The sequence below is a fragment of the Ambystoma mexicanum genome, chromosome 1p (assembly GCF_040938575.1).
Source record: "Ambystoma mexicanum isolate Mex_15411 chromosome 1p, UKY_AmexF1_1, whole genome shotgun sequence".
NCBI classification, from domain to species: domain Eukaryota; kingdom Metazoa; phylum Chordata; class Amphibia; order Caudata; family Ambystomatidae; genus Ambystoma; species Ambystoma mexicanum.
This window is the reverse complement of record NC_090921.1, coordinates 105319906-105342463: the sequence shown is the minus strand read 5'-3', so window position 1 is coordinate 105342463 and position 22558 is coordinate 105319906.

Sequence of the window (22558 nt, the reverse complement as noted above, 5' to 3'; positions counted from 1 at the left end):
AACAGTTACAAAACAAAGTACACAAATAGCTATTTGGCCGTCAATACATCACAGAGACCACCAGCAAGGTTCAATGTGAGCAGTGACCAGGATTTGCTAGCTGGACATCGGCGTATTTATACATTTTTGTTATAACAATGTCCAGCCTCTTTCAAGTTAATCATGTACTGGGCTAGGGTCACGCCAGGTTCATTCCTAATTTACATGTCTCGTGCATGCGGTTTACTTTTTAATACATTTACTAACAAACATCATTATTCTGTAAATTTAACGTTACACTCTTTACACATTGCTTTAATACAGATCAAACAAATGTTTCGCCTGTCGTATTTGGATAGCGTTATTGTTCTTGTATACTTGTAGGTTAACCTCACTAATTCAAGTAATCCCCTGATCCCGAGGTCAACAAAGGACAAGGTCTACATGACCCTAACATGTAACCTGAAGGCAGGTTGGACATTAACTCTCCTCCAGAGGTTGAAGAGGTTAAAGCAAGAACAAGAGAACACGAGACGGCCATTTTAGGCCACAAGGTGACTTTGTAAAATAAACTAAAATGGTGCTCTAACCTAAAATGGAGGCTTGATTCACTTAAGGTCACGACCTTGTAATACGGATTTCCTCGCAAAGCGACTGGGCATAGGCCAACATATACAATCAGGACGAAACAATATTATATCAGTTCTAACAAACCCTCCTTTTGGCCTATGCCAAGCGCTAAACTACCTTCAATCATTTTGCGATTAACTCCACATTTCAATGTCTATACACTCCGAATCATTGTCAGACATATCTATTGCCATTAGATCAGACACTAGAGTTTCTTTCAACACATACTTTTTGGAAACCTTATCTGGGGCATATATTTTATGCCCTAATACACTTGTTGTTTGCACGCAACACCCACCTAATACTGAGCATATACCAGGGAGACACTGTATACAACAACAAAGGAATAGAAAACTTCCCAAGATAATCAGCAGGGCCGAAAACAACTTCCATCCCCACGACCTTAGGAGGTCCCAAAACCATGCACTAAGTTCCCAGTTTCCCTCAGGAACATGCACTTCTGAACTAAGAACATGTAGATTTTGGATAGCCCTAAAGATCGTTGGAGAGACCCCACTAATTTACATACTCCTCCACGCTCGGCCAGAATGACATCTAATGCCATCCGGTTCTGAAGAGCCACTAATCTTATCGCTTTCTGTTCTAACGTCATATTATAGAGTATGTCAGTGGTCCGGTTGATGGTTCTCTCCAATACTCTCGCTAGTCCCCTGATATCTTCTGAATTCGTAATTTGCCCAAAAAATGGCACAAAGGATTTCATGATGTCCCCTAGAGTTTGCGCTGCAGTATCCCCTTTCACACCTCGTCGTGGAGGAGTTTTCGAAATTTCTGCAGTACTGGCGATAAATACCCCAGGTAATAGAATCCCTAAATAAAAGGTTCCTTGCCAATCCCTGGGCAATCATGGAAATGCCACATTACGGCAAACAAAATAGACAGGTTCACCTACGTACAGAGGTCTGTTCTCACTAGTCAAATTCGCAACGTTGGCGCATTTCCTAAAATCACCCATTGACCGTGTTCCCTTCCTCTGTATGCAGAAGGATACTGAATCGGGGCTATGATTAACAGAATAAGATGGATGCGTGGCATCCTTATTGCCTATCGGAGCCATTTTGAAAGAGATTAAAGACTGAAAAGGATGAGACAATCTATCAGAGGGCCTAACAGAAGCAACGTTTGGTTTACTCCTATTTGCAAAAAGCGAGCATCCCAGGGGCATCAAAACACATTTTTCAAAACTATTCAAATTTGTACCATCAAAGTTCCCTGAGATGCTGTCATTCCATGGGCCAAAAAATAGTGCTCTAAGAGAAGCATAACAAGCAGTTGTCAAAGGTAGGGGATGAATATACCAACCTAGCACCTTATCCCCATGTGGCGGTAGATGTGAACAGATCCAGCAATTGGTTCTATTTAAAATTGAATGAGTGGCATTCATGATTAACAAAAGGGTATTATTCTGATAGTTCCGTCTATGCGAAGAATCTCTAGGCGATAAAGTATGCAATTGCACGGAAGGAGAGGGGATAACAGATACATTTTCAATAGGTAAAAAGTCCTCTAGCGGATATGCTTCCTCCAGATACCATAACCCAAAACCAACAGTTACTAAAAATCCAGTTATTATTACAAAAAGGCAATAATACACTTTGGGGGTCCCATTGCATGCTTGATCGTTGTCTGCTAGTCACATATGTATCTAAAAGTTCGGTACGAGCGGTAGCGGGTGCAGGCATTGTAGTCTTCAATCGAAAAAACACCAATTGTTCGTTTGCTGGCGACTCCAGTCGCGCGTCTTCTTAATGTCTTTCCCACAACCCTTAGCCAACAGAATCCTTCCGTACAATCGGGCAAAAAGGCAAGCCCTCAAATGATTTCCTCATTTGCACAGTCAAACCGTGCTGTACGTCTATTTCCTTGGACGTAAATTATATTTCACAATTTCTGGTGCTGAAGTATCAGAAAACAAAGTGTCGTCACTTCCTACTGGAGGTGGCCAGTGAGTGGAAATGGGATCAGAAAAGGATTGATCTGGAAGTTCCACTGTTGGAGAGTGCGGAGACAAGATGGCTGTTTTGTCTGGCCTTGCAAATTCTGGAACGGTCTCTGACACTCTCTTGTCGGTTGTTGCTGTTTCAGGCACGTTAGGTACAGCAGTGGGAAGGGATTCTTTGTCTTCTGTATCATATGGCACGGGCTGTGGGATCCGTTTGGTGTGCGTCCCATGGATCCAGTTCTTATGACCTGCTACCCTCACAGCAGTCTGGGTGACTAGCAGGACTTGGTAGGGACCCCTCCACCGAGGTGCAAGGCAAGACGACCTCTCAAAAACTTTTGTGAGGATCCAGTCCCCCGGTCGTAGACTGTGACCAGGACCCTCGTAACGTACAGGTAATGCCTCTCGCACCTGGTGATAAATTGAAAACAGATTTTTAGTCAACTGGTTACAGTAATCTGAAAAAAGCACATTCTCTATATCCCGCAACTAACTACTTTTTGGCAAACCCCAAATATTAGCAGGTCTCCCCATTACTACCTCAAAGCGAGAGAGCCCAGTGTTAGTTTGAGGGCTTGTTCTCATCGACAGCAACACGATCGGTAAGGCGCCCGGCCATTTTAACTTGGTGCCAGCACACATTTTAGCAACCTTGTTCTTTATAATGCCGTTAGGCCTTTCCACTAATCCGGCACTTTGGGCATGTCTGGCCGAATGGAACCGTTTATCAATCTGTAATCCTTTGTATATTTGTAGGATTACAGCAGCGATAAAGTGTGGCCCATTATCCGACCAGATGACTCTCGGCAGCCCGAACCTAGGAAAAAACTCTTTCAACAGAGTTTTTGCCGTGGTTATGGCCATTGCATCTCTAACCGGGAAGGCCTCAACCCACTTACTAAAGGCACAAATGACAACCAACACATATTTAAGATTGTTGCAACGTTCCATTTCAATAAAATCAAAGTGAATAACCTCAAACGGAACAGAAGGTGGAGCGAAACTTCCTCTAGGAGTCGAGGTACCTTTTCCTACATTATGCTGCAAGCAGACCATGCACCCTTGGAGAAAGCGCTCCGCAGTTTTGAAAATCTTATCATTGGCCCATACACTGTGTAGCATTTTAGTCAATTTATGCGCACAGACATGTGTCGGACCATGAGCCATAATAACCATCATTGTAATGTAGGCGTCAGGGAGTAACCATTTTCCTTCAACATTGTCCACCCAACCCCCATCATCATCCAACTTTCCTGCACCCTCAACCCATCTCTTAGTTTCCTCTATAGTAGCATCGGCTTGAATGTCTTTTACGGAATCGATACTTTCACCCAAAGTGCAAATATTTACAGTTTCTCTTACAGCATACATTTCTGAACTAAAATCAGTGGCAGTTTGTTTAGCTATCTGATCAGCGAAAGCATACCCTTTTCCTACATCATCTGTAACTTTTTGATGTGCTGCACATTTTATCATAGCTAGCTGAACAGGGAGTGCCAGTGCTGAAAGTAATCGTGCTATTAAAGTGCCATGCTGAATTTTCGTGCCATGCGAGGTCAAGAAACCTCGTTCTTTCCAAAGTCTATCGAAGTTGTGAACCACCCCAAAAGCATACTGACTATCGGTATATATATTTACTGTAAGTCCTTCAGAAAGTTCACAAGCTCGAGTTAACGCTATAATTTCTGCGGCCTGCACGGAATTATGCATAATTCTTTTGGTTTCCACAATCGTGCTTAAAGTAGTAACGGCATAAGCAGCCGTGGATGTACCATTCGGAAGTTTAAAACAAGAGCCATCACAAAATAGCTCTCCTTGTGGGCTATTCAAAGGCGTGTCTTTCAGATCGATTCTACCTTTAGTCTCTTATTCTGTCGCATAAAGGCAATCGTGTGACGTTTCGTCACCATCAACAGTATCTTGCGGGACAGGTAAAAGTTCAGCCGGATTTAATACACAACACCTCTGAATTTGAGGGGCAAACAAGATCAGTTCATATCTTGTCAATCGTGTGGAAGTGAGGTGTTGCGTTTGAGTTCTATTCAATAAAATATCTACAGAGTGAGGTACCATTAGGGTTAACACATGACCCAGGACCATTCCCTCACTCTGTTTTACAGACGCAGCAGCAGCAGCAACAGCTCTCAAACATCTCGGCAAAGCGCATGCAACAGGATCAAGGGCGGATGAGAAATAGCCGCATGGCCTATTCTTCCCTCCATGTTCCTGCGTTAACACAGCCAAAGGACATCCATCACATTCATGAACATACAACACAAAGGCCTTGTCATAATTCGGAGTTCCTAAAACCGGCGCTGAACAAAGCGCGGATTTGAGCAAATCAAATGCTGTCTGGTGTTCCAAAGTCCATGGCAATGGCAAAGAAATGCCCTTCTTTGTCAAAGCCAGCATTGGTTTAATCGTTAACGAAAAGTTAGGGAAAAGTAAGAAGCCATACCTATCAGGGCTCTAACTTCCTTCTGCGTATTTGGGACAGATATGCCAGAAATAGTCTTTATTCGTTCAGGTGTCAACCGTCTTCCCTCCTTTGACAGGAGATAGCCTAAATAGGCGACCTCCTGACAACAATATTGGAATTTTTTGAGTGAAGCTTTGTGGCCATGTTTCGCTAGATGACAAAGCAACAACACGGTGCCTTCTTTACAGGCACTCTCAGAATCAGCAGCCAAGAGGAGATCATCTACATACTGTAGTAACGTGCAAGTAGTAGGCAAATCGAGAGTATCGAGCTGCTCTTTTAATGCCCTACTATAAATACTTGGACTCTCAGTGTACCCTTGTGGGGCACGAGTGAATGTGAACGAGAGTCCACCTAGGGTAAACGCAAACAAATACCTGCTATCCTTGTGTATGGGAATACTGAAAAACGCGTTTTTATGATCAACGACGCTAAAATGAGTGGCAGAAGCCGGAATCATGGTTAGTATCGTTGTAACATCAGATACAATAGGAAATTGAGGAGCCACAATTTTGTTAATAGCGCGTAAATCAATTATAAACCGAAAGGGAATCACATTATCACATTTTTTGTATACTGGCAAAATGGGGCTGTTACATAGGCTACCCGTAATTTCCTCAATTACTCCACGATGTACAAAATCAGAAACTATACATTTCAAAGCCTGCTCGCCTTCAACTGAGATCTTAAATTGCGGGATGCGAGGCAATTTTACTCCATTGAAGAATGCCCACATCATTATCATCAATTGCTCATAAGCATTCCGGAACATTACTGAATTCTGGCGGCAAAAGTCAAGCCAAAAACTGAGAGGCGAGTGATTGCTGAGGTGAAATTGTTAACCGAACTCCGTCCAGAGAACAATGTATTACTGCATGCAATTCCTTCAACAAATTTAACCCCAGCAAGTTCTCCCCACAGTTTGTGGTAAGTAGAACTGGACACTGTTCCGTGAAGGGACCCAGTGTTATCGGTACCGGCAAAGAGACCGGACAAACTACAGGTGTGCCTGAAAACCCTACGGTAACGTTTGACTGCCCTGAGAGGAGAAAATTTGGAACCCGTGAATGGTCAATGGAACATTTCTGTGCTCCCGTATCTACTAAAAATAGATGCTTCCTATTTCCCACCGCAATCTCAACGTAGGGGCCTTTCTGATGAACGGGAATAGGCGTCGGTTGCAAATCCTGCTTGGGGCAATCCTAGCGGAACAGAATATTGTCAAAAGGAAGCTCTTCAGAGAGGTATGCGGCAGAAGGGTGATCAAAAATGTTTGTATTATCCACATTTGAAGCGTGCTTATCTTGTGAAGGAGGTTGCTGTGATTCTGGTGCAAACTGACCTATGCAATGGCCCCCTGCACCTGGGAGACCTCTGGATCGTCTACCCATGTTCCCAAATGACTTTTGCTGCAAGGGCGGACATTGTGCATGCCAGTGGCCTTCCTGTCGACAATAGGCACACTGGTTAACAGTTACCGGAGCCAGGGGCGTACTTTCCTGTGGAAAGTACTGACCTCTAAATTGATTACCCCCTCTAGGGTTTCTAACAATCTGTTGTAATAGGACTTTTGTTTTCAGGTCACTCTTTTTTTTCTCAAGTTTTTCCTTTTCATTATTCACATGATTTTCATAGTACTGAGCCATGTGCAGTACTTCTGATTGAGACTTCGCCTGCCAAGCGCTTTCGGAAGACATAATCTGTAACTGGATGTCGGGCAATCCACGTGCAAATTTGTCGACAAACAGCCTTTTCCCTGACTCTGTGCCTACGCCTTGTCCACTGAAATATGAAGGTACCTGCTCCAACCGATTGAAGAAATCAGTAGCACCCTCAGACTTTCCTTGGACACAGGCCGTAAGCTTGTCCCAAATTATTCTTTTTTCAGAAACTATAGTTTACAATTTTACAATAATCCTATCAGGCAAGGTTAATATCACTTGAGGAGGTCGCTCGCCAGCTGGTCTTTCTCTATCTAGCCTAACCATGTTATCCCATGTATCTCCTAACCCAGGTACATCATCTACAGTCCAAATCTGTTTCCACAAATCAACTGGCAGGAGTACGGGAAATAATAAATCAATATCACTTAAGGTGAATACCGATGACTGTAAAACCGACTCTATTTCTTTATACAACCCGGTCGGATTCTGTCTTACATTGGGAATAGATTGCTTTATGGAGTTTACTTCTGTATTGAAAACGGGACGTGAACAAACTGTGATACGTAATGTGCAGGAATTTCCCCAGCGAGTATACCTCGTGCGGCATCGGCCGCAATCTCAACTTTTGGGACAAATGTCAGAGGGACCTCTCTCATAGGCAACTGAGAAGTAGGCAGCTCCGAACGCTTACTAAGCAACAGAGCCAAATCAAGCACTAAGGCAGTCGAAGAAGTATCAATCGAAAAGGCACTCTTATAAACACTCAACAATTCTGCGGGACAACAAATCTTTCTTTTTACACACTCATTCTGTAGGTATTCCACCATAACCTGTATCACTTTCTTTTTCATTTCTAATGTATACTGACTATATGTGTCATATTCTTCATCTGGAGTTATCGATATTTCCAAAATCCATCTTATCGCATCCTTTGTACAAATTTGTGCTTCCTCACCTTTTAATTCACGGCGAGGAGAAAACCGTTGCTGTAAGTACATAGAACCTAAACTATCACCATCCACTTCCTCATTCTGTAACCCTTCCAACTCCTTCCTATACTCAAAAATCTTCTCGACATGCTCATATACCTTCTCCGCAGTATCTCTGGACAATGCTAAGGCATTCAAATCCCGTAACCCTTGTGGGAAATCTACATCATTTAATCTATTCCACATTATACTCAAATGAGTCCCTAATCCTTCAATAAAACATTTTTCTCAGGAATACCTTTTATATTTTCGAGTGTGGAAAAAACATCAGCTTGTTCACCCTTCTCCAAGCAATGTTTAGCCCAAGCGATCAATTCATTCTTTTTTTCTGGGGACACAGTATTATGAGTCACAACCCTTGGTTTCGCTGCCTGGTCTACTACAAGCGATGCAGAATCACTTGGAAGAGGAAGAGTAGGCACATTCTGAATATCAACAGGTGGAGGCAAGGGGGCAGGCAAAGGAGCAACGGCTGGAAGAACAACTGGAAGAACAGCAGGGAGGACCGGAGGAAATATAGGAGAGGGAATAACAACGGGAAGGGGCAAAGCACCAGGAGGAGGGACGTACGGAGGTGGCGCGGAGGCACCGGGCCTTCGTTCATGCAAAAGTTTATTAATCAATTCATCTGACGTATGAAAATCTTTTGAAGGGTACATTTTCTGAATGCCTAATTGAAACCCCCTGTCCGTATTCCTAACTGACTCCAATAGTTTATTTTGATCATATAACTGTGCCTTTTCGACACTTGTAATATGTCTACGCATATGTTTCTCTCTACTCTTTTGTTGCTGCAAAGCTTCTGTTTTCCAACTATGCAATGTGTCAAATGCTGCAGGTCTAGCTTTTTTCTTTACTAATACAGACTTTAGATATTCTATAGGAGGGATTTCAAAGCTACCATTGGTTGGCCACCAAAGATTAGAATTATGTCTGCTTTGTCTGTGCCAAATGTCAGTAAATGCTATACTACCAAAGCCTTTCTTACAGTACATAGTACATGCCGGCGACCCCTCCTGTGGTGCGGGACGGCTATCTTCCAAAGATTGTCTGTCGCTGTGGAATAATGCCCTAAAGCAGGCAGACAATTTCCCAGGCATATCAAAGTTCTGGTGTTACCTGGTCAAGTAATTGTGCTCGCGAGTACAATGCGCTGAATTCAAATTGTCAGGGTTAAATTAAGAATTGGGTCATGATTCACCTGACCAAAGGACTGGGAGGCCCGATCGGGTTACTAAGGACAATGCCAAGGACCCACGTGTCTGGTGATTTTCGGCAAATTTACCCACCTCGATATATGGACCCTCGTCAAGACGTCGTCTCGGGCTACAGCTCACCGTTCAGGGATCGATCGTGCAGTTTTTGTCGAGGAATTCACTTCTCGTCCAGAGTGGCCGTTTCTGTTGGCACCGTCCGATCCCGGTCCGTTATAACGATGTCTAGCCTCTTTCAAGTTAATCATGTACTGGGCAAGGGTCAGACCAGGTTCGTTCCTAATTTACATATCTCGTGCATGCAGTTTACTTTTTAATACATTTACTAACAAACATCATTATTCTCTATATTTAACGTTACACTCTTTACACATTGCTTTAATACAGATCAAACAAATGTTTTGCATGTCGTATTTGGATAGCGTTATTGTTCTTGTATACTTGTAGGTTAACATCGCTAATTCAAGTAATCAGCTGATCTCGAGGTCAACAAAGGACAAGGTCTACATGACCCTAACATGTAGCCTGAAGGCAGGTTGGACATTAACTCTCCTCCAGAGGTTGAAGAGGTTAATGCAAGAACAAGAGAACACGAGATGGCCATTTTAGGCCACAGGGTGACTTTGTACAATAAACTAAAATGGCGGCTCTGACCTAAAATGGAGGCTTGATTCACTTAAAGTCACAACCTTGTAATACGGATTTCCTCGCAAAGCGACTGGGCGTAGGTCAACATATACAATGAGGATGAAACAATATTATATCAGTTCTAACAACATGCCCTACGCCGCGGTGGGATGAGTCGAGTGGGGCTGGGAGGTGGAAGCCACGGCCCCCCTCGATGTTGCCGACAGCCCCTTTCCATTTGTGGAGCGACTGAGGACGACACATATGAAGTCGTCCACACCCCTGATGCCCAAACCAACCCCCAGGTCTCCTATAGTGACTCGGGTGAGACTAATACACCTGAGCTATCCGGGCAAGGAGCAACACAGGGACATGCCAGTCCTGTGGCCAGTTCCCTTGCGGAAGCGCCCGAAACACATGTGAGCCCGATCCCCAGCAGGGCGACCACATCAGCCATTGATGCACAGCAGGCTGAGCAGCTCACAGGCCTGATCACTGACTTCATGCAGGACAATCGGCAGGCCAGGGAGGAGTGGCGGGATGAACTGAGGGCACTGGGCCAGGTCATTACGGACAGCACCAACCGGCTCTGTGAGGTCCTTACCCGGATAGCAGATGCTCTGGAGGCTGCACATCCTGCACAACAGCCCCAGCATGAGGACACCCCCTCAACTAGCAACTCAACCCAGACAAGCCCGCTCCGTCGGTCCCTCCGTACGATGCGCCGCCAGGACAGGCCTCCCCCTGGCTCTGGGAGCGCACAGTGACAATACTGCCATCTAAATGTGGGCTATGTGGACCCTATGGGACTAGTGTGGGGTTGTTGTGGTGGGAGGGGGGTGAGGGGGTGTTTGGGAGTTTTGGTGGGAGGGGGAGGGGGGTGAGGGTGTGTTTGGGAGTTTTGGTGGGAGGGGGGTGAGGTTGTGGTTGGGAGTTTTGGTGGGGGGGAGGGTGGTGGAGGGTTTGTTTTTCACGTTTAAATGTTCACTTTGAATACACCGGTTGTTCATCTAAAAAAAAACAAGTGGACATTCATCATTGCGCATGTGTCATATAATATTGCACAGTGCATAGTGTACATGTATCCCCACACCCAGTGCCCGATGTCCTGACATCATCACAAACTCTGCTGACTTATGTGTCAGAAATATTGTCCAATCAATGATTGCTGCACGGCACGTCCCTCCTGTGCATCGACATCGTGATGCTGCCCTGCCATTTCTTCCTCCTCCTCCCCTTCATCATCATCAGGTGGTAGCAGTTCCATGTCAGGGGGCAGGGTCACATTCTGGCGGATGCACATATTGTGCAGCATCTTCAACAGGCCCAAAGTCTGCTCAATCACCACACGTGTACGGGTATGGGAATGATTGTAGTCCTCCTCGTGCCTGTTCTGTGGGTTTCGGACAGGGGTCATGAGCCATGGCTTCAAAGGATAGCCACCATCACCTGCATGAGAGGGGAATGAAGGTAAGTGTTCATACATTCATGGTGGACAACTGTACTAGTCTTACATGGCAGCAGGTGATTTGTGCCCATACACACATGTCCGTGGATGCATCAACCCCATTTCTGGCCCCGCTATGTGTCTAGTGCAATGGAATGATGGAGGGGTTAGCATCTTCAAGATGAGTTATGGTGTGCACTCACATCTTGTTGAACTAAAATCATTGATGTGTTGTGTTCTGTGAGATTTGGTAGCAGGGAGTGTTGGCTGTAGTCAGTAGCATATTCGTCATTCTGCACTGATCAGTGCCATGGTGACTTGCAGCACTCCTAAGGGTGTGCAGAACCAGTGACACGCTGTGGTATCCCTGTTCGGCTCACTTCAATGCACTCCCAGGGATGACTGTCCTGTGTGGTGATATGCTGGAGGCAGCGACATAATGCATATGCAGTGCATAGTGCAGGATGCCCTTACGGTGTCTGAGGGCTGCCGATGAGTCGTGCATGTGTTGTGGGATGTGGTCTGGTTACCTGTTACTCATGTAGTGTTAGGTGTCAGCCTTATTTCATCACTGTGTGATTTGGTAATCATGTGCCGTATCACTTGCTTTGGGGCACAGTGTTCGGTGAGATGCACATCGTGCACTGGCGTCAACATTTCCACCCAGGTCGAGTATGCATCCCCCCCTCCCACCCAGGTGGAGTATGCAGCCACCCACCTCACAACCCCGATGCACTGCCATGGCCCAGTCAGGCAACTCACCAAGCAGCCAGGCACGTCGTCCAGCATGTCGCTCCATATAGCGTGTTAGCGTGGAGTTCCGCAGGACCAAGGAGTCATGAGTTGATCCTGGATATCGGGCACAGCAATGTGTGATGATCTTGCTGGCATTACATACCATCTGCACGTTGATGGAGTGGTATTGCTTGCGGTTGCGATACGCCACCTCCATGGCATGCGGGACCACCAACTCCACGTGGGTGCAGTCGAGGGCACCTATACAATTTGGCATGCCTGCCAGTGCATGGAAGGCAACTTTTGTATCGAATGTCTCCTGGGGAGTCCGTGGTAGGGATATGTAGTCCCTTGTGTGCTTGAGGAGGGCATCCAGCACTTGGGTCAGTATCTGGGAAAATACCCCACTGTGTGCTGGTAGGTGCCTGCGGCAAGGAAGTGGAGCACAGACACTACCTTCAGTAGAGGGGGGATGGCGGTGCATATTTCTATGAGGCTCACTATGTCGTCATGTATCAGGTCCACTATGGTGGTGATGGTGTCACGGTCAAGCTGGTACAGGGTGTGGATCTGCTCTGGTGTTAGGTTGAAGGGGGAGGCTCTGATGCGAGGGATTGGGGGCTGCCGGTGTGGTAACGGTGGCTGCACTGGTGGGGCATGCTGGGCCTTTCTCACCCTCCTTCTCCTCCTGTGTATCCTCTGTGGTGGGGGCTGTGGTTGTTGTTGTTGCTGTTGTTGTTGTTGCTGCCTTGCAAGCAGGGCCTCCAGCTCCAGTAATGCTACTACTATTGGTATCATCTTGGTGTGGGAGGGGGTGTGGTGTGTGGGTGTGCTCTTTTTGTGCTGTGCCAGACTTCATTGCCTCCATCTTTGCTGATTGTGTGCACCTGTGGCTCTTGGAATCACTGCTCAGGGTTCTTAACACCATCTCAGAGATGCCGGTAAGGTACTTTTCGGCCTTCAGTAGGCCGTTATTTGCATGTCTGCATGGCTTACGGCATCCCAGTAATGCCGGCATGTGGTGTAGCGCGCGCGTGCCAAAAAACACTATTTACGGCATCGTAAAGTACGATGCCGTAAATAGTGGTCTGATTGGTCAGAATAGCCCATAGCGATAAGCGATGCCAGTAATCCTTTACCGGCATCGTTTTTACCTTACCTCCAACCTCGGAATGACCCCCAGAGTATGCTGTGGCATGTTTAGTGCACCTGTGTGCAAGCTATTTCGTGTGTCCAAGTTAACATCACCATTATTACGACTTTAGCTGCAAGTGAGAAAACAGGCTGTAATAGAATTACAGCCTGTGTTTAAAGTCTGTCAAATCATGAGTTTGGTTCCCAAATGGTGGCAATTGCTCCAGCACTTACACTGAGGTATTTGCGCTTGAGAAATGGAATACTTGTCAACAGCGAAATTACCATAAGCGGTCATTTCTTCAATTCCCTATCCCCAATGATGTCCTTTGGGACTTGAAAATGGGGAGTAAGCAAAAGACACAATATGCCGGATTTTACCACTGTTACCTACGGTGGTAATGGTTGGGATTAAATTGTCTTCATTTTAATTACGCGTGGGGGCATGTGCATACATTTCCTGGCCTTTTAGGAAATGCATATTAAGTAATTGTTTGTTCCTTGTTTTCTGTATTTCATAGCTTTACTTTTACTATTTTAGAACCAGGAATATTAGCTAGGATGACCAGACGTCCCAGTTTTGTTGGGACTGTCCCATCCCAAGAGTTTTTTTTAAATTTAGAAACCACATCCTGGTTTTTAGGTAAAGGGAAAGACAATCTGTTAAACAACTCTTACAAATAAATAACACAACATTTACAAACCAAATAGACCTATTCTGTGGTTCACTACTATCTTATAGCGTGCTTGAACACCCAACTTTTGTGTTGACAACCACGTGCAGTCACAGATTGTGCCACAGCTTCTGATTGGGAAATGTTGACATAAAAAGGTCTGTCATTGCAAACAGAGCAAACACTATTATCTTTAATGTTGCATGTCACCCCTTCTGGGGGACATGGTACCTCCCAGGAGTGTGTCATGGGGCAACCATGTGACCAAGGAAATAAAGAGGACGAGCTGGTTCCGGCTCATCAGTCAATCCAGAACTGACTCTGGTGTCGTTTCCTTTCCGCACCATGCTGGTGCCACACTGCTTGTTGGAGGCCCAAGGACGGAGCCCAGCACGAGGACGGTGCCCCTGCTGGGCAACTCCGTCCTCTGTGAGTGGAGGGGCCATGAGAACATGGCTGAATGGGCAACCCTAGTCTGGGTGCCCCCAGAGCCGGGCTGCGGTGAGCTGGCTGCCCCCAGCCCCTGTGTGGAACGCCGGTGACCCGGAGCATGCAGTGTGATCCATGCTTCATGTTGGCTGCGTGAACGCGGCCCTGATGTCCCTGTCGGTTGATTCCGGCAATTGTGTGGCCCGATCCGGTGACCGCGGAGTGGGCCCCCAAAAAATGGCGACGAAGGGTCTGGGCCCTGCGAGCTGGTGTTGGCGGGCTGCGGCGAGCCCGTGTGGATCAACGCAGCGTCGGCCGCTGATGAGGAGGAGGTGGCTCTGCGGGTGGACCAGGGCCCCGTGCTGCTCTTGGGCATGGGCCGCCTGGTGCCCGTAGGATTGCACGTGGCGTTGGCCGCTGAGGAGGAAGAGTTCTGCGGGTGGTCCAGAGCCCCATGTTTGCGGACACGGGACGCCTGGTGCTCGCATGAGGGACGCAGCGTCGGCCGCTGATGGAGAGGCGGCGGTGGGGGAGCCGCGCAGTAGAGGTTCGGAAGCGACCTCGGCCACGCTGGTCAGAAGGCGTGGCTGCAGTGCTGTGTGCCGGCACCATGGAGGAAGGATCTCGCTCTGAGGAGCAGGCAGCGAAGAAAAGGTGCCAAGGGGGCCGCCAAACAGCTGAGGTGGCCCGATGACCAGCGGTGTCGGCCGTGGCACTGAAGAAGTGCAGGGGCCACCAAACAACTGAGGTGGCCCCCAAGGGAGGCAAGCCCAACACCGCCTGCGTCCACGACATACTTAGGAACTGTAACAGGAAGCCTGCGCGGCCTCAGATGAACAAAAGGGGTGGGTGTGGCCTAAGTAATCCGGGCCCGCAGCGGTGAGAAAAAAAAACAAATTGGATCCCGACTATCTCTACACCACAGGCTGCCTGGTGCCTGGGGAGAGGGGTATCCAACGGCCTGAACAACGTTGTGGGCAGCAGCAAGTATGCGCACCGAATTGGTAGCAGGAAAGGGTACTAGTTCATTGACGGGGGAACGGCCGAACATCGTGGGCAGAGCCTGGTGGCCTGACCCATGTCGGCCGCGTGGTGAAGAGTCGCGGCTGACAGACAAAGGAGTGGGCGGGCCGGGTTGGCCTCAGCCTGCAGTGGGCGGGTGGTACTTCCATAAAGCCACCGGGCCGCGGCGGTGACACGGTCAAGCATCTGCCTGTCATGATCTCTGCTTCCAAAGGGTCAGGACTTACCCAACTCCCTTGGAAGCAGACCCATAACCCCGGTTCCGGGAGCCAGCCAGTCCCAATTGGGACCTTTTGGATCCTGTCCTGGCGCAAGTGGCACCAGGCTCATAAATATGCCCAGTCCCAGCGCTGGAAGCGCCGGGCTCATAATGCTTGGGTGGACTTACAGGCACCAGACCATGCTGCTTACTTACCTGCCAGTTGAGCCCCTGATCCTCTTCTGTTTGGGACTACTTTTCCTGTTGGGTGGGACAGGAGCCACTCCCTAGGTTCAGAACACTGAAACTTTTCTGGAAAGCAGGAACTCTTTTCTTACCTAGGCGAGGCCGTGGAAGGAGACACCTAAGCACTACAGGAGGCTATTTAAACCACACCCGATGGATGAATCTTGCTTTGCGTTATTCTGCATTCTCTGCAGCAGAACGCTCACCGTGTCTTCTGATCCTGTGCCTAAGGGAACAAAGGCTTACCATCCTGGAATCCAGTCTTCAGCAGAACCTATAAAGACAAAGAAAGAACAGGTTAGCACTACGGTCTTCAGTGGCAGCGCATCTCTTACCTGGTCCAGCGGCTGTCACCAACGCCTCGCGCTGCATTCCGGCATCTGAAAGACAAAGGCTTACCGACTCTTCGCACGCTCCGGAGGTCTTCGCGCTGCATTCCGGCATCTGAAAGACAAAAGCTTACCGGCTCTTCGCACTCTCCGGAGGCCTTCAACACTGCATCCCGCATCTGAAAGACAAAAGAAGGTGCGTTTAGAGACATTGGGCAACGTTACTACGCACGTGCCATCACTCCTTCCCACGCCGAAATGAGCGGGTATCCCAGCACCCTTCAGCTTCTCTAAAGCTCCGAACTTGTACCTGCAAGGTAAAAGAGACAGTTAGTGCGCATCGAGAAGCAAGCAACAAGCGCTCACTTACGTGCTTCCAAGCGCTTCTATTCCTCACGCGGGTTCGATCCTCAACTCTCTTCAGCCCGCCATCCGCCATCGCCGGAACCCTGCAAAACAAGAGGTATCATTACAAAAGAACTTCGTCACCGCTCCACAGCAGCCACGCCTTACGCACTTAAAGACTTTTAAGACATTTGAAGTGCCCAGAACTTACCGTTCGTGCAGTAAACGACGGACAGCAGCCTTTGAGGTCAAGAGGCCTGCACCCTTATCCAGTGAAGAAACTGGTTACGGCACCCTGCCCCCGAGGCAGATGGAGAGCTCGGCGTTCACCTACCTAAGGTGAGATAGTTAACCTTTGGGGTCCTACAGGAGAAGAGAAAGGGAAGAGGAGAGAGGCACCCAATAACCCCAGTTCATTAATCCCATATTTTCTATCTGCAGACATCTTACTCTCCGAGTCAGACACACAGTGCACAGAGGTCCAGCCCGAGGAACCAACCGTGTGTTACACATCACCTTTGAAGACACGGCATTCACCCAGTCAAGACCGGCGTCTCTGCGGGAATCAGGTGAGCGTTACAGAACGCAAAGCCCACCGCAAAACTCCCACCCAGGCGCTATGGAAACCTCGGACGCCGACCAGCTAGCCCAGTTACTTGGGGAACTAAGAGCAGAAGTGCATGCAGCCCGCCAGGAAACGAATGCTCTAAGAAGGGAACTGATTATTTCCAAGGAGCGAACAGATGATCTCGCTAGACAATTGCTACAGTCACAAGCCGGACAAACTCAGTTGCCCGTATCAGGGGCAAATCATCCTTCAACATCCTCTACGAACCCAGTGCAGATCAACCTACCCGGGAATGTGCCTCTGGCTCCGCCCGAACGATTTTCTGGTGACCCAAAGAGGTTTGCAGTATTCATTAATCAGTGCTGCTTGCACTTCTTATGCCGGCCAGCAGCCTTCCCAACAGATCAAGCTAAGGTAGCTTTCGTGCTTTCGTACCTCAGTGGCAGTGCGGCAGATTGGTCGATCCCTCTAGTTAATCAGGATGATCCGGTTCTCCATGATTTTCAAGCTTTTCAGCTCAGCATGGAAAAACTGTTCGCAAGACATTCACTGGGGCAGGCCTTGGACAATGAGCTCCTTTCATTACGACAGGGTAATCAAGACCTTTTGGCTTATATTGCGTCTTTCAACAGACTGATAGTGGAAACCCAATGGCCTGAGGACAAAAGGATTACGCTGTTTTATAGAGGTCTACGTGGAGAGCTCAAAGATGTGTTAGCCCAAGTAGTGAATCCCCCGCAAGCCTGCTCGGACTATATTGACTTAGTCGTTCAAATAGACCACAGACTACAGAACAGGAAGGCCGATCGTTCCAAGTTTGATGCTCGAGTGTTTTCCAAACCACCAACTCCTACCAAAGGAGCAGACTCCGGGGAACCCATGCAAATAGGGGGCCTGAAAGGACCACTAACCCAAAAGGAGCGGGAAAGGAGAAAACAGCTGCAATTATGCCTCTATTGCGGAAACTCGGGGCACTTTCTTCGAGACTGTCAGGTGAAACCAGCCAAGAAGGCAGTAGGAGCTGCAGTTACCAGGGTCACAAACTCTGAGCAGGGAAACAACCTCGCCCGACAAGAATAGAGGTCTTCTTGCCGAGCGTTAAAACCAGTTCCGTGACCTCGCATTTCGTGATACCTATGGTCCTCATTAGCCCTGAACGTCCGGATCGATTACATGCGATTGAAGCTTACGTCGACAGCGGTGCCATCGGCAATTATGTGGATCATGAAATGGTATTGAGGATGAATCTGACTCTTTGTCCAAAGCCTGTAAAGGACGTCATTACTACGGTGGATGGTACGGAGATAGCTTCCGGACCAGTAACGCATACCACCCAAGAAGTGACGTTAGTAAGTCAAGATGGACACTATGAGAAGATTGTGTTCGATGTGATCAAGGCCCCTCAGTTCCAGATTATTCTAGGAATTCCTTGGTTAGAGAAGCACAATCCTCAGATCGATTGGCGAGCAAGAACGGTTCAGTTTCCAGAATGTGTCTCCATTTGTTACCCTCGACCTGATGTTGCACTGGCAGCACTTTCGTCGGAGGTTCCCCAGTTACCTCCCGAATACCTAGAATTCCAAGATGTCTTCTGGAAGGATCAAGCTAACTCTCTACCTCCTCATAGGTCTTATGACTGTCAGATAGACCTGATACCTGGATCTACCCCTCCTTGTAGTAGAATTTATGCCCTCACCGAGCCTGAAAATCTTCACCTCCGACAATACCTGGATCAATACCTAGCGAATGGGTTTATCCGTCCTTCCAGTTACACTGCTTCCTCAGCTTTGTTCTTCGTTCCAAAAAAAGAAGGGGACCTTAGAACTTGTATAGATTATCGCGCCCTGAACCAGATCACCGTTAAGAATAGATATCCGTTACCTTTGATCCCTGAACTCCTGGACCAAGTCAGAAAAGCATGCATATATACGAAGCTGGATCTTAGAGGAGCCTACCACTTGGTACGAGTAAAAGAGGGCGATGAATGGAAGATGGCCTTCCGCACCAAGTATGGGCTATTTGAATATCAGGTCATGCCCTTCGGACTTTGCAATGCCCCGGCCGCCTTTCAATATTTTATGAACGACGTCCTCAGAGAGCTCATAGATGTGTGTGTCGTTATCTATATTGACGACATCCTCGTTTATTCTTCATCGGAAACTGAACATCGGAAACACGTGAAAATGGTCCTCGAGAGGTTGCGTCAACACAAACTTTTCGCTAAGTTGGAAAAATGTGTTTTCAACGTGACTGAAGTTGAATTCTTGGGATTCATATTATCACCTAGCGGAGTGCGTATGGATTCAAAGAAGGTCGATGCAATTCTCAAGTGGCCTTTGCCATCCTCCGTAAAAGGTGTTCAAAGCATGTTAGGCTTCGCTAACTTTTACCGCAGGTTTATCCCCGAATTCTCTCGAATAGTCCAGCCCATCACCGCCCTGTTAAAGAAAAACAAACGTTTTGAATGGTCTACCGAGGCGGAACAAGCTTTCCAGAATTTGAAGACTAAATTTATCTCTGCACCGATCTTAAAACATCCTCGCCCAGAACTCCCCTACATTGTTGAAACTGATTCTTCGAGTCTTGCCATGGGAGCAGTTTTATCACAAAAGGACCCAGTAACCAATCAGTTGCATCCCGTGGCATTTTGGTCCCGCAAATTCTCGCCTCCTGAAATCAATTACACTATTACTGATAAGGAACTTCTGGCTATCAAGTCCGCCTTTAAGGCTTGGCGGCATTATCTTCTGGGGGCCCGACACACCGTTACTGTGATCACAGATCACCGTAACCTGCAATATTTGAAAACCGCGAAAGCTCAATCCTCTAGGCAACTCCGTAGGGCACTATTCTTTGCCGAGTTTGACTTCATAATTACCTACCAACCTGGTACGAAAAACGGTAAAGCTGACGCCCTTTCTCGGATGGGAGTGGAAGAACACTTGATCAATCCTAAACCTGTACCTATCATTCCCGAACAAAGAATTCTGGGTGTAATCTCCACACAATCCATTAAAGAAGTTAAGGATAAAGCCAGGCAACTGGTAACTCCAGCAGACATACAGAATTGGCATCTGCAGGGAAAGGACTTTACGGTGAAGGACAATCTATTGTATTTCCAAGGACGATTATACCTGCCCAGCACAGATTTACAGAAAAAGGTAATCTCCTGTTATCACGATTCCGTAATGGAAGGACATCCCGGTATGGCCAAAACCTCGGAAAAGATCAAGAGCTACTTCTGGTGGCCGTCTTGGAAAAAAGATATCAGAGACTTTATAATGTCCTGTGGAGTATGCGCCCAAAACAAGAGTCAAAAGGAAAAACCAGCCGGCCTCTTACGCCCTATTGACATCCCACCTCGCCCTTGGCATACGCTTTCTATGGACTTCATCACCGATCTACCTCCATGCTCCGGATACAATACGATCTTAGTAATCGTGGACCTATTCTCCAAGATGGCGCACTTCATTCCACTCAAAGGCTTACCATCAGCAGCAACTCTGGCCCGAGAATTTCTCGAAAACATCGTCCGACTGCACGGTTTTCCTTCGGTTCTGATTTCGGATCGAGGAAGTCAATTTATTTCTCATTTTTGGCGAAGTTACTGTCGGTCGGCTCAAATTGATGTGAGACTTTCGACCAGCCACCACCCCCAAACCGACGGACAAACGCAGAGGACCAATCAAACTCTGAAACAGTATTTACGCTGCATGCTGCAACAAACTGAAAAAACTTGGAAAGATATCCTTTGGATAGCCGAATATGCCTACAATAACTCTGTCCACTCTGGAACCGGGAAGACCCTGTTCTTTCTTTTATACGGTAGTCACCCTCGAACCTCGGATTTGAATCCACTCCAAGATCTTGGAACACCAGCAGTAGACCACCTGCATTCTACAATCACCCAAGCCTTTAAGGAAGCCGTTTCTCACCTTCAAAGGGCTAAAGAACAATACAAGAAAGGAGCAGACCAACATCGGAAGGAAGCCCCCCAATATCAAGTAGGAGATCAAGTCTGGTTATCCACCAAATATCTACCTCTAAAAGGACCACGCACATTCAACCCAAGATACCTTGGTCCCTATTCAATCACTACCATAGTAAATCCGGTAGCGGTCAAGTTGGACTTGCCCCCTCACATGAAGATACACCCGGTCTTCCACGTCTCTCTACTAAAACCCGTGCAACCTAAAACCTGACTAACTAAATCTCCAAAACCTATCCTAGTTGATGGAGAACTCGAGTTTGAAGTCAAAAGTATCCTGGATTCTAAGATCTCCAAATCTAAACTATTTTACCTGATTGACTGGAAAGGTTACGGCCCCCAAGAAAGGTCCTGGGAACCTGCAGAATATGTCCACGTGCCTCGTCTAATCAAAAGATTTCATCGAACATTTCCTAACAAGCCCAAACCCCCGGAGAAGCCCGGCTTGGGAGGGGCCTTGAGGGGGGGTGCTGTCATGATCTCTGCTTCCAAAGGGTCAGGACTTACCCAACTCCCTTGGAAGCAGACCCATAACCCCGGTTCCGGGTGCCAGCCAGTCCCAATTGGGACCTTTTGGACCCTGTCCTGGCGCCAGTGGCACCAGGCTCATAAATATGCCCAGTCCCAGCGCTGGAAGCGCCGAGCTCATAATGCTTGGGTGGACTTACCTGCAGCAGACCATGCTGCTTACTTACCTGCCAGTTGAGCCCCTGATCCTCTTCTGTTTGGGACTACTTTTCCTGTTGGGTGGGGCAGGAGCCACTCCCTAGGTTCAGAACACTGAAACTCTTCTGGAAAGCAGGAACTCTTTTCTTACCTAGGCGAGGCCGTGGAAGGAGACACCTAAGCACTACAGGAGGCTATTGAAACCACACCCGATGGATGAATCTTGCTTTGCGTTATTCTGCATTCTCTGCAGCAGAACGCTCACCGTGTCTTCTGATCCTGTGCCTAAGGGAACAAAGGCTTACCATCCTGGAATCCAGTCTTCAGCAGCACCTATAAAGACAAAGAAAGAACAGGTTAGCACTATGGTCTTCAGTGGCAGCGCATCTCTTACCTGGTCCAGCGGCTGTCACCAACGCCTCGCGCTGCATTCCGGCATCTGAAAGACAAAGGCTTACCGACTGTTCGCATGCTCCGGAGGTCTTCGCGCTGCATTCCGGCATCTGAAAGACAAAAGCTTACCGGCTCTTCGCACTCTCCGGAGGCCTTCAACGCTGCATCCCGCATCTGAAAGACAAAAGAAGGTGCGTTTAGAGACATTGGGCAACTTTACTATTCACGTGCCATCACTCCTTCCCACGCCGAAATCAGCGGGTATCCCAGCACCCTTCAGCTTCTCTAAAGCTCCGAACTTGTACCTGCAAGGTAAAAGAGACAGTTAGTGCGCATCGAGAAGCAGGCAACAAGCGCTCACTTACGTGCTTCCAAGCGCTTCTATTCCTCACGCGGGTTCGATCCTCAACTCTCTTCAGCCCGCCATCCGCCATTGCCGGAACCCTGCAAAACAAGAGGTATCATTACAAAAGAACTTCGTCACCGCTCCACAGCAGCCACGCCTTACGCACTTAAAGACTTTTAAGACATTTGAAGTGCCCAGAACTTACCGTTCGTGCAGTAAACGACGGACAGCAGTCCTCTGAGGTCAAGAGGCCTGCACCCTTATCCAGTGAAGAAACTGGTTACGGCACCCTGCCCCCGAGGCAGATGGAGAGCTCGGCGTTCACCTACCTAAGGTGAGATAGTTAACCTTTGGGGTCCTACAGGAGAAGAGAAAGGGAAGAGGAGAGAGGCACCCAATAACCCCAGTTCATTAATCCCATATTTTCTATCTGCAGACATCTTACTCTCCGAGTCAGACACACAGTGCACAGAGGTCCAGCCCGAGGAACC